Source organism: Egretta garzetta, unplaced genomic scaffold (genome assembly GCF_000687185.1).
Source record: "Egretta garzetta isolate BGI_Z169 unplaced genomic scaffold, ASM68718v1 scaffold855, whole genome shotgun sequence".
NCBI classification, from domain to species: Eukaryota; Metazoa; Chordata; class Aves; order Pelecaniformes; family Ardeidae; genus Egretta; species Egretta garzetta.
The window spans coordinates 12283-13487 of record NW_009259607.1 but is presented as its reverse complement, the minus strand read 5'-3'; positions in this window follow the sequence as shown (position 1 = coordinate 13487).

Genomic DNA, 1205 nt, shown 5'->3' with positions numbered 1-1205 from the left:
CATCGGCTCCGGGTGTCCAGCCGGGGTCACCGCGTGCACAAAGACGAGGACCTGGGGCTGGGGGAAGTGGGGAAAACTGGGTCAAAACGACCCCTCTTGAGATGGTTTGGTTGTTCCTTCACTCTTGTGCTTTGGCCCGAGAGGAGCAAAACATTTAGGGGTTGGCTCGGCCTCCTCCGGGGAGGAAGCAGCGCCCGCGTCAGACCGAAATCCTGACTTCCCACCTGTCTCCCGCGAGGAATAACGTGGGAATCGCGATCTACGACGCCTTTCCTCTGCCCGCCAACACCTCAGGAACCTTCAGAGATTCCTGGCGCAGCTGAGATCTCGGCACCATCACCAATGTGCGTTGACCTTGGGCCTGGCCCATGTTGATGCTCAACGGCCGAGCCAAGAACAACACGGAATCTTGGAATCAATTGGGTTGGGAACGACCCTTGGGTCATCAAACCCAACTTTAAACTGGGCGGTTCCATGCCCACCACCAAACTGTGTCCCCAGGTGCCACCTCATGCAGCTTCTAAGCACCCCCGTGCTCATCCGTAGCCAACGCCCTGGTGTTTTGGTGACGGTTGGCAGCAGGACCTTGGAGGTGACGGCATCCCTCCAATCCCTCTGTGAGGCCCAATGGTAGGAGCGTGAGCGGCTGCTTTGGGGCCTCACCCTTCCTTTGCCCGCCAACATCTCAGGAACCTTTGGAGATTCCATCCTGGTGCAGCCGAGATCTTGGCAATGTCACCAACGCGCGTTGACCTCGGGCCTGGCCCATGTTGACGCTCAAGGGCCGAGCCAAGAACAACGTGGAATCGTGGAATTGCTGAATCAATTGGGTTGGGAACGACCCTTGGGTCATCAAACCCAACCATTAACCTGGTGGTTCCAAGCCCACCACCAAACCGTGTCCCTAGATGCCACCTCACACAGCTTCTAAGCACCCCCGTGCTCATCTGTAGCCAACGCCCTGGCATTTCAGCAATAGTTGGCAGCAGGACCTTGGAGGTGACGGCATCCCTCCAATCCCTCTGTGAGGCCCAACCGTAGGAGCACGAGCAGCTGCTTTGGGGCCTCACCCTTCCTTTGCCTGCCAACATCTCAGGAACCTTTGGAGATTCCATCCTGGTGCAGCCGAGATCTTGGCAACGTCACCAACGCGCGTTGACCTCGGGCCTGGCCCACGTTGACGCTCAAGGGCCGAGCCGAGGACA